This window comes from Sinohyriopsis cumingii, unplaced genomic scaffold (assembly GCF_028554795.1).
Source record: "Sinohyriopsis cumingii isolate HCF-2022 unplaced genomic scaffold, ASM2855479v2 utg000781l, whole genome shotgun sequence".
In the NCBI taxonomy this organism is placed as follows: Eukaryota; Metazoa; Mollusca; class Bivalvia; order Unionida; family Unionidae; genus Sinohyriopsis; species Sinohyriopsis cumingii.
The window spans coordinates 393,722-405,352 of NW_028315930.1; the positions used below are offsets into that span (position 1 = coordinate 393,722).

General features: G+C 42.8%; 1 pseudogene; it reads right to left on the bottom strand.

Moving 5' to 3' along the window:
• Window positions 1–800: 800 nt before the first annotated feature.
• Window positions 801–1,355, bottom strand: LOC149773240 (uncharacterized; annotated as a pseudogene).
• Window positions 1,356–11,631: the final 10,276 nt, after the last annotated feature.

An 11,631-nucleotide genomic window follows, 5' to 3' on the forward strand; every position in this document is an offset into this window, starting at 1 on the left:
TGTGATGTATGTCTAGGGATGCCAAAGTCAGTTGTATTTGGGGTATCAGTGCCCATAGAAACATTTTTCAGACACTGGACCAGGGCTGGTGACTTTTTATTTAAACAAATCACAAGCTCTGACTCAAGTTTTTATGTGCTCAAATTTACCTATTATTAAAACTAGTATTTGTCACACAGCGTTGAAACTGCTCTACTTCAAATATGAAAAGAAATCAATGAAATCATATTAAATTGACTTTTGTATTTTTCCAGATCTCAAAATATTTCTAGTAAAGCAATGTTTTTCCTCCAGGTCCTGATGTCAGCCATTGCCCAGTGATAGATAGTATCAAGTTATTGTTACTATCTAGGTGGCACCACCGCTACTGGTCCATCAATTACCTTTGTGATTACCTTCGATCATAAACAAAGAAAACACTTCATAGATTGAATTATGAAGTTAACATTTCTTTAATTATGTAGAGTGTGTGTTGCTGTGTGACAGGAAAATGTACATATTGAAAGAATGATAGGTCTAGCCAAAACATTTAAAATTTTAACAAATCCCTTGACTAGTATGGAGACGAAATTGGCATCAGAAATAACTTTCATTTGTTTTATGTGGTGTAATTTTAGAACTGGAATTGTTTCAAAACATGCATAAGTGCTATTTATCCAATATATGTACATATTATATTGTTTGCTTGCAGTCTTGGTTTTGAAAAGGAGGTGCTGGAAATAAATAGGATTAAGACAGTCATTCTTTAGGTCTTTTTTTTGAGTTCAGAATATATTGGCTGCAGATGCAATGATAATCGTTCACTTCAAATATGGCTTATAAAAATGTTTGTCAAGATGCTCCGATTTGAAAAGGGATTTTTAAAAAATTTAAGCTCTTTGACCATTTCAGTTTCATTCCTATAAACGTCAGTGTACTGGTGTCCATGACTTGAAGGTTATAGACTGTCCACACAAAATACATTTCTTTGCACCTGTGCAAAAATGTTATCCTTGAATTTGAAAAAGATATTCATGGTTTTCATGAAGGAGTGACTCTTCCTCTGGAGAAATAGATGTCTACTTTCACGTTTTGAATATGGTACAGAGCGTGGTGACATTATTTAATCCCTTGACTAATATGGACATACCTTCCACAGTGTGGGTTATATTTATAAAACCATCTGGTGGCACAACCAGAAAAGGAAAATCTTTGGAGACCACAAGTCCATAGGGTTGTACTGAATTCACAAAGTCCTCCATGTACCTCTGTACAGTGACCACCTCATGTTTGCGCCCATGTTCAATACTTGCGGACCTTACATTTGTGACAATATTAAATGATTTGGCTAACTTGGTACTATCTGTTCTGACCATTGACTTTGATATTTATCAAAACACTTCCTATACTGAATTATGAGGTTAAAATTTCTTTAATTATACCGAATATGTGTTATAATGTGCCTGGGTGGTTTTAAATGACAGAAAAATAAGTAGTAAAATATTACATATTGAGAGAACACTAGGTCTAGCCAAACATTTAAGATTTTAAAAATGAACAACTCAGAATATATTTAATATTAATATATTAATGTATATCTGATTGATCTGTACATCAATATAAAAAGTAAAAAGTAAAAAGGAGCATAGTTGGAAAATACATTCATGTTTATGTAAACTGCTCAGTCGGTGTAACTTTGAAGTCCTTCTGAAGTTAACATGACATATCTGCACGTTCGAAGAGTACAAATGTGTCTAAAATCTTTAATATTTCACTTTACGGAGATAAAATTACACTTTCTTCGCAAATTAGTCTCTTGACCATGGTATGATGGTGAGCGTTCTAGACCACAGAACCACATTTGGATTTTAAAATAACTTTATAAGCGACCCTTTTCTGAAGAATTTCTTCTTTAGCCTTCATTAATAACATCGTGTAACGTGTTTAAAGATGCATTTTAGCATGCAAACCTTTCAAGCAGCTCATTCTTTCATCCCGAAATCCCCGCATTTATTTTCTTTAGTTCTTCTCTCAACTGTGGAATTGTTATTAACCCAAATTTTAATTCCATGATCAATACCAAGACATTCAGTACTACTTGGGAACGAAATAACTTGGCAAAAGAGTCGTTGTCGGAAATGACTGGTAACTCGTTTTTCTTGAGCATGGCCATCCTCATCTCCATGCCTCCGCCCAACATGGAAAACCATTCAGGACAAAATAAAATGGACATGATTTTGCCCCCCTCAGGAAATTTCATTAGGAAGCGACGGCGTACTTTGTGGTACTTCAGGGTGACACTTTTTTGACACTCTCCAAAGATTTAAGAAACACGACATTAAACCTGGAGGCTATGGTGCTCACTAAATGTTGACCACTAAAATAATAGCCTGGAGGAATGAACAAGTGATAGGTGGTAGACTTTTGATTTTTTGTGCTAGGTGTTTTCTTATCATATTTGACATGGGCATCCAAGTACTGTTGCAATTGCTCGCCATGAACTTCCACCGTAAAAAATTTTGATTGGGAAGGACAATGAGGACTTGGGTCGGGTGAATGATTTCCACTAAAGCCACTTCCCAATGGGCTTCGTGATCTAAGTGGATGGCCTGAGGTAATTTGGCCGTGTAACAGCACAAAGTGTTCTCCGCCCACAATGGGGTTGTTGTTATTGTTGTTGGAGTGGTGACTGGCACTGGCACTGGACACAAGGTTCCCATTGTTGCCGTTCGAGGAGAATTTCAGGGAGGGATTGGGAAGGATGTAACCGATGCAACTGCTCAATAAAATGGTCTACAATTGCTTGTCTCCTTGTTGCAAACTCAAATTGGCAATGGCTGCACCGATGACACAATACACCAGAACGATTTGGCAGAAAAAGACGATTTGCGAATGAGGCACACGTTATCCATACCACACCCACAAGGGTTGTTTTAGTAAATCTTGCAGAGAAGAGCTGGGTGAAGGATTGGTAGAAGTAGCGTCTGTGTGAAAGGGCATGATGGTCACTTCTTTTTATAGTCGATTACTTGCGAAGCGTCGATCCAAGAATCAAAACTAGGTGGATATCCTTTCCAACGTACTTTGACTTCTTTGACACGTCGTTGACCTACTTTACGGGTGCTGCGTTCGAGAATGCTTTCGATGTCGTACACGTCGTCTTCTTTTTTGGTGACACGTTGTAACTCGGGCAAGTAAAACATTCCTTTAAGCAATTCTCCGTTCAGTCTTCCAATTTATAGACGACAGGATGACGGCCATGCACTCGTTCAGTGACACGAAACAATTCGGTGGTCCAGTTTGGTAGGTATCCTTTGTCGAAAGCCCGTTTGGTTTTGCCAGTGCGCACCCAATCTCCTACGGCCAACACTTCACCTTTCTTGGGGACGTACCAAACAGGCGATCAGAAACCAGCAATTCGTTGTCAGGAGTCACCTCTTGCGGGGTACGTAAATTGCTTCGTTGGTAAGATTGGTTGTACGCTTGCACCAGTTGCGGTAAGATGTCGATGTACTTCACAGTGTGTTGATGCGTAAAATATTTCCACATGCGTTCTTTCAAAGTGCGTTGAAAATGTTCCACGATGCTGGCCTTAGTTTCGGGATTCTCGGTGGTAAAAAAAATGAATGTCACGTTTCTTTAATTCTTTTTGGAAAGCTTGGTTCAGAAATTCGGTGCCTTTGTCCGTTTGCCATCGGAGAGGGTGACGACCACTTTGTTTCAACACGTGTTGCAGGGCTCGCACTAACTCGTTGCTCGATTTGAAAGTCAATGGCACGACCCATTCAAATTTGGAAAAGACGTCGATGACACAAAACAAATATTTGTAGCCATGATTGTAAGTGGCCAAATGAGAGACCTCGGCTAAATCGGTTTGCCATTGATGATCGATGCATTCCACTTGGGTGCGACTTCTGGAAAACTTGCGTCGAATGGGTTTGTGTAAAGTGTTGGTAGCTTGTTCTTGTAACCATCATTGCACTTGAGGTACACGGAGACTTTTCAGTCGAGTTTTGGCAGCACGATACAATTTTTGAACTCCTCCGTAACCTGCAGATGGGATGGATCGTAGTAAATGCTGGCTAACACCTTCTCTATTTTTGTTTGTTTCTTAATAAGGCACCCACTCTTGGAGGATGCTATTCTTTTTCTCGTGGGGTATTTTCTTGGTTTGTAATGCTTCACGTGTCCGCTCCTGTCTTCACCTTCTTTTTCTCTTCTGATGAAGAAGGGGTGGTCATCATCTTTTTAATCCATCTAACTCTGGAGGTAGGTGGTGCTTTTAACTTGCGTACTTTTTCTGGTGGAGTTTGAAACCCATCTTGTTCTTCTTTTCCTTTTTCTGTCTTGGTCACTGGTAGCAGTAGTGGTGGTGGTGGTGTGGGGGATGGACTTTTCATCAAGGTCTTAAAATCTTAGAGAGTGGGTAGAGCTGTTTCGTCTGAAGCTTTCTGGTGAAAGAGTTGCAGTCGTTGCAAGAGTTGACCGTACTTTTGCGATTTCTCTGTTTCGGACAAATCTTGGCGATTCATAAAAGACTGCAGTTAGTGTTGTAACTGGGACATTTCGCTCAAATTGGGATTGGGAGGCAAAGGCGGGCTTCATTGTTCTTGTCAACGATGGTATTCCATCCATCGTTTGTAAGGCACTAAAGCTAGTGTACGTCCTTCCATTCGATGTCAAGGTCAATTCTGAGATCTTGGGACTTCAAAGGACCTTTTTATCTTGCTCCCACGAGTCCTCCCAACATGGTTTCCAAGACTCCTTTCAGCAATGGGTCTAACAAGAGTGGCAAAATTCCTCCAAACAACATTCGCACACGGTATCGATGACCTCTTTGGAAGCTGATTGAATGAATTTTTTCGTAGGGATGGAGAAGCTTTGGACAGGACAGACAACATGTCCTTATGTTTGAGTAAACGAGGATGTAGTCCTTTCCTTTTCTTTCCTTGGGATTTAGATGAGGGATTTTTTTGGAGGGTGACATCTTTGGGTCTTCAGGCGCACAAAAACACTGATACCCAGGCTTTGTCTCAAGTCATTTTTATACTGGAACGCGTCGCAATTGATTTTCTTTGCGTCGTTGATTATCAACATGATGACAGGCATGACACATCGTGCAGGGGTTCGCAACGGACTAAATCGAGCTACTTCTTGCTTGGACAAATCCAGTAAACTCTGCAACATGCCCGATATATCTTGGACTTTGATTTTGGGAGCAGGTACTTTGTGAGAAGCTGCCACTGCCACTAAAGAGGAGGGTCCCGCCACTGGAGAAGTTCTTGGAGACACGGGCTTCCATGGGGTCATTAACGGAGAAGTGGATGAACCTGAGGCAACCGGAGACGCGGTCACCGTCGTTACAGGCCGTGGTTTGCGAATGAAAGGTTGCGTCCTGGCCGAAGTGCCTCTCTTGCGACTAGTTTTCTGTGGATCTTTCTTTTTCGGAGGACTTCTCTGTTTCTTTTCTTTTGGGGGGGGGGTCTTTTCTTTTTCCGGGGTGGTGACCTGGTCTGGACACCGTTGCTCTTTTCCATCTTGGGGCTTCGTTTGGTTTTTTCTTGGGGAGAACTTTGGAAGCATTAGGATCCAATTTTAAGAGGGAGCGAATGATGACACCTCCTAGAGTATCGCTCCCTCCAGGTTTAAAATGATTGAGTGTCGATGCTGGGATCGGCCAGCTGGGTCAAAGCGATATTGTTTCTATCAAAAAAGCGTTTGGTTTGATGAGGAATCTGAATGATCCCTTGCAGTAATTGACGTGCTGTCACCGTGAACCATCGTAAGACTTCTTTGAGACTGGCTTCTAAGACACGAGCACGTATTTGTGGATTTTTTTCTCGACTGTTGCCATACAAGGCACGGATCAATTTGACGGGTAGATGAGCCTGAAGGGACGTCATGTTGACGCTGTGTGAGACAGACGAATTGTGTCCGAGGTTTTTATAGATTTTTTGTGGGGTTAAGTCGAGGACGAAGACGTGTACAGGACATGCCCTCCGTCTTGACACCAGTGGTGAAACAAATGGGTACGAAATTGCTAATCATCGGGGGTAGTAGGTTTCAAATCGACGAGTAAAAAGGCGTGTGGACTTTGAGTGGCATCGTCGTACGCCTGAGTCAGCCAAGGCGTTCCTAACTGTTTGGCTAAGACTTGCACTTGCGATTTATCTCGAGGGCTTTTAAACAAGACCACGTAATGAGCATTGAGACTGATGGTGCGATGGGCTTTACTTTGTTGAAACAAATTTTGAGTAACGTAAAAGACACTGGCATTACGGTGATGCCCTTTGCGCGTAAACCACAGTTTAATTTCTTCTTCGTCATCTCCTCACATGTCAAAATTGACCAAATGGGATTGACGGGAGTCAGACACGATTCCGTCGTCTTCTTTAGGAATGCCTTCCACAAACACGATGGAATCGCCTTGACTTTCTCCCAAGAGGTTGTACGGCGATTGCCACTCTTTGTAACACCACACGATGCGTTGAGGTGGACGATCGATTCAATGATGTTTATGTTCGATCAAACGTTTGACAATTCTGTTTTGCCTGAACCGCTAGGTCCAGCAATGAGCATGTTAAAGGGATGGCGAAGATACAAAGCCTCCCAGCTGGCACGATCTAAGTGTTTGTCGATGACTTTGACATTGGAGGAATAGAGAGCAGAGACAGCAGAGGTAGCCATAGTGTCAGGAATGTCACTTGTGACACAAAAACAGACAAGACAGGAATTTTTATACTTTTTTCAGGACACGTTTATTGATGTTTTAAAAATGAACACGAAATACAAAAATACATAAAAGCCAAAGACTTAAGTACAACGATAAAAGGCACATGAAAACGATCAACGTGGAATAGAAACAAGTTCTACAGGGGGTAAGGTCACACAAGTGTCCTCCCGAAAGGGCCTTTTAGGAATGTCCATGACAGTTGTTCGGTCCTGGGTGACGGGTTCTTCTGACACTGTCAATAACACAGGTTGAAAAGTGACTTTTTTCCTTGAACAACTCTCGTGCATGCTGGACTACTTCTTGGGTCCAAGCCTCAAAATCCCATTTTTTTCCAATCACGGACATCTGTCCAATGGGGGTGTAAAGTCACAAGCTACGCACACATCGTCATACACGTCTTCGGTAGCTAAAAGTTGACGAATCTTTTTTTCCTCGTAGAGGCCGAGAAGTATCCAGATGAAAACGCAAGGCTTTGAGCAAAATGAGTCTCTCGTGGCCATTTAAGGCCATTTCGGTGGTAAGTACTGTTCGTAAAGAGTCTACAAGGAATCGGTTGGTAAACGAAATCCCAGAAAACAAGTCACTAAGACACACACCACACGTCGACCCAAATTCAACGGAAACAGTTCTTGTACTAAGTGATGGCAATCCTCCACGGTTTGAATAGTGTCATTGAGTTTCTTCCATGGAATCTGTTCAATCACTTTGGATAAAAGTCGTGGCATCGAAACCTGTTTTTATACTCTTTTTTCGGAAGCAATACATGTATTTTCTACCCAGAGATCTTCGTTCTCCAGTTGGGAATCTAAATCTCCCAAACTGTAACCTACAGTTCAGAGTTCGTTCAGAAGTTTCCTCTTCCGCTAGGCAGATTCCACGTAATAGATGTTTGTAATCCTTTAACTCGTTTTCCTCAATGCGTTGCAGTAGGTTAATCTCGAAGTAACGAAAATGATGAACACATAGTTCATTCGCGACCTCAAAGTGTTTCACAAGGTCTGTCCACGGGAACACTTTCTCATGAATCAGTCCTCTTATAGCATTCAGGTACCAGTGGTTCAAACACCGATGACATAATGGATGGAATTGTTCTTTACGTTTGACTTGAATTTTGACCAGTTCTCGATAAATGCGTTCTCTCAATTCCATAGGCAAGCCACGAATGTTCTCTTACAACGTATCCATGAATAGGTCATACTAAACTCTTTTTTTTTGTAGGAGACAATAAGCGTACTGTCTGGTCAGACATGGTTTGACTCCAGTAGCGAATCTAAATCGTTTAGTCACTAACTTGCACATCACAGTTCGTTCATAAGTTTCCTCTTTCACTAAGGTGACATTCTGTAAAAGATGTGGGTAATCCTTTAACTCTTCTTCCGCTGAAATTTGTTGCAGTATGTCTGCCTGGTAGCAAATAGAATCATCAATCACAAACCAATCCTTTGAACCAAAGGGTAGTTGATGAAGGTCTGACCAAGTAAACACACTCAACCGAATCAGCACTTTTATAGCATTCAGGTACCAGTGATTTAAACACCGGTGATGTAACGGATGCAATTGTTCTTTACGTTTGACTTGAATTTTGACCAGTTCTCGGTAAATCCTTTCTCTCAATTCTACAGGCAAACCACAAATGTTCTATTGTAAAGTATCCATTCAGGGATTACTGATATTGTCCTACTAAAGGTAAATAGTGACAACTGGGAGACCATCGAGCATGTTCCAGGTTTGCCGAATCTTGTGGTTCCCAGTGGTGAAGTGACAGACCGCAACTGAAGCATTTGACTTTATCCCCTTCGCCCAAGTAGAAAAATCCGGCTCTGACTAATTCTTCGCGGGCTGGTCCTCCCAGATACTTAGGCCATTTTCCTTTGAACGATTGACAACGATTTTCAAAGTTGCAGTATTCAGACAAACGCACAGGGAACGAATATTCGTCTTTCACAGGTTCGGTTTGATGAGGGTAGGGTGACATGGACAGGAGTTTGCTCAGGGCTGGATGACATCCGTGAGGTGGTAGACGTGAAGGTTGACATCCACCTTTAAAAGTAAATCCAGTAAAGTGTCCACGATAAGGAGCAGCATCACTTTCGCATCCCTCAGGTTTGACACGCATATCATCACTTTCCATGATAGGGGTAGCGGTAGTAGTGATACTAAAGTTCCCATGATGCTTTAGTGCATCGCTCACACTGCACGGCTCACAATCGCACTCGTCTGCAAACTCCGTGACGCAATTACAATGGTAACCACATGGACACTTGCAGTTTCCTTCCGGACATTTTCCGTTGCAATGCATGGGTCTTATCCATCCAATATTAGTCACACAATGGGAAGGTACATTTTTGTACAATCCCCAAACTTGAATGATGTCTCTTTCAAAGGATTCATCTTGTTCGCTTGGTCCTGGTAGTCCCAATGAACTATCGATCTTGCACATTACCCCTTATTATACTAATTACTCGATTGCTGTAATGAAGTCATTCTTTTGGTGGGTGGTTATCCTCTTACAACCAATGTTTTATACCGACATGTCCATACGGCAAAGTGAAGTGATTGGGAAGCCGGACTCGCTTCTGGTACACGATTTGATAGACTTTTCCAAGGGTCGACTCACGATGTGGTGAGTGGGTAAACGTACAATCTTGTTTGGCTGGTAGGTGGTCACTTTAAAGTTTTCATCCTCTTCAGATTGCAAGGCTTCTTTCAATATGCCAAAGTTGACCACTCGACTGGTACGATCATTCAGAGTCAATCCTTTCACTTTGCACTCCGTGTGCACTTCTCCTGGCTTTCCCCGGTATTCGTAGCCGTAACTTTTAGGACAGCCACTCGCGAAACATAGAATCTTATTGTCGGGGTGTTCGTCTGTCCAGGCGCCTAAACAGTCTCCTTCGATGTCAGGGTGTCGGTGACCCGAGCGCTCGATGTAAATGCAACTGTCTGTGTCAAAGTACAGGACGCGTTCCCCTAACAGTTCTAAAGCTTCGCACAATTTTAAGCGAGCATGAGCTGTCACTTAAGCCGCAATGATGACATTTCCAAAACGTCGGCTTCTATAAAGTCCGAATCTTCTTCGTAATTGACTAAGATCAAATCCTCGCGAACGACGTCCACGTGTTTCATGTATTTGGTTTTGTCGTGAATCATCTGGAAGTAACGGGAAGGTTCTGTCAAATATTCCGTCTTGGGTAAACACGGTCGTTGTGCCATTTTACCCCCCAAGCAATTTAACATCACTTTGGCAAACGATCGCCTGCCTTCGTTTTTCTCGATGTGGTCTAAAGGGATGCCTTCTTGTTCCCAGTATTTCTCTTTGAATGTCTTTTCGTCTTCGGGAGAGTGACACCAGGAAGGATAGCCACTGGCTTCTTGATTCAGTTTCAAAAAGGCATCCACGTAGTCTGCGAAAATGCCTTTCTGACTTAGGTCACCCTTGTGGTATTGTTGTGTCTTGGGAAAGTGGCAAATTTCGTACACTTCTAACAGTTGGTATCCCATGTCCAGAGCTTTGAACAATTCCACGCTAGCCCACGTCCCCGTCAAGGCACGTTCTTCCTGGCTGTGCTGACAAGGCTGATCTTGGTTGCACGTTTCGGCACAAGTACGGCACAAGGGAAACATCACTTTGCCTTGACAATGGTGAGGTAACACGGTATGGTACAAATCCGTGGGAGGCAAGACTTTGCACTTGATCAAGCCTTTATATTGTCGAATGTGGTCCAGGTCGATGTGTTCCGTCAGCAATCGCAGGTGCCCTGCAGGAAAGCGACAATATTTGCACACATAGGGATACAGCGAACACACGTCCGAGTATTCGATTTCTTCTCCTTTCTCTTCGTCGGCTTGGTACAGCAAACAGGTGGCATTGGTTCTTCCTCCGTACAAACTGTCCCTCGGGTTCAGGGGGTCCACCGACTGGTAACTTTCTACGATGCGTTTAAACTCGTGATCGGTTTTCAAACGGTGATCGTACTCGTGTTCCCACATTTCCACCACTTGGTATCCTTGCTGTTCTAACTCTAGGCGTCCCTGACAAGTGTCCTGGTACAAGTCTTCCAAGGTTCGATGTAAAAACTGATTTTTAGCGCCACGGTCAGGGTAACAGACGGGACATCCGTGAAATAAGCAACCGTTAAACTAGTACACGATCTAGGGGTTTTCTAAGTCCCAGCCATTTACCGAATACGTTCCGATGGTCTTTTCGCCCCCTCATGTTGCGAGCATGCCGAATCCATTTGTCTTCCTTGTCGCACAATTAATGTAACCAGCGTAGGGCTCTGACTGAGTACTGACGTTTGACAAAGTTGGTCGTTTAAGGACAATACTGTAGCATTTTTTTTTCTTGAAAGTCGAAAGGGTCTTAGGCATGGGTCTGGTACCAAGCGTAGAAAGCCTCTCGTTGTTCGGTACGCATGTTGTCGGGGTCGTAATAGTAATCCTCAGGCAAATGGGGAAGAACGGCATGTTGATTGGCTTCGGTATTGAAAAAGTGTGGAAAGTACCCTTTTTGCCATTTTTGTCATTCCAAACGTTTTAGCATTCGACTCAAAGGCATGGCCAAGTAACTCATCGAATATTTAAACTGTACTTGTCCCACTTGCATGGAAATGATTTTGGCTTCGTTCAAAATCATTTTAGGACGTTCGGTGCCTTGTTCCGTATAGCACCTCAAAAGAAACTGTCCATCGTATTCGGAGAAATTGTGAGCTATCAGCGTGGCATGGCGATGACAATCTCCGCAACGTTCGATGTCCTCTTGGCTCCATGTCTTGTCGATGGGGCCTGAGACCCATCGGGCAAAATCGGCTAGCGTGTTTGTTCCCCGAAAGATTTTTTCACGTCCTCCAGGAATCTTGCTGCAGTGAGGGCCATGACTCAAGATAGGTTCTTGAATGCACTTCTCGCACGCTCGATGA